Below are 356 nucleotides of genomic sequence, written 5' to 3' on the forward strand. Positions count from 1 at the left end.
GAATCTGGGGTGAAAGTTGTATGATTTTTTGTGAAAAGATCTATAAATAGTTCTTCATTTTAAAACACTGTCCATTTTTTCAGCAGACCTGAATTTTTCTTTAAGAATTGTAGTTTATACACAGCCACTGAACGACTTTATTTCTATCTATTACCCACCTGGCGAAATGCCTTCCTAAGGATTCCTTATGCACCCATATTTTCACCATTGATCCAGCCCAGCAAGAAACCTATGGACCTCATCTGAAATTGATGAAGGCGCCTTGTTTCCATTTTCAATCACCTGCTTTCCTTCTGCCAGTGTAATTTATAGCAGGTTACGCTAAGACCAAAGAACTTTTAACAGAACGAAAGACA

The sequence above is a fragment of the Nanorana parkeri genome, unplaced genomic scaffold (genome assembly GCF_000935625.1).
Source record: "Nanorana parkeri isolate BGI_ZX_2015 unplaced genomic scaffold, ASM93562v1 scaffold3291, whole genome shotgun sequence".
NCBI lineage: Eukaryota > Metazoa > Chordata > Amphibia > Anura > Dicroglossidae > Nanorana > Nanorana parkeri.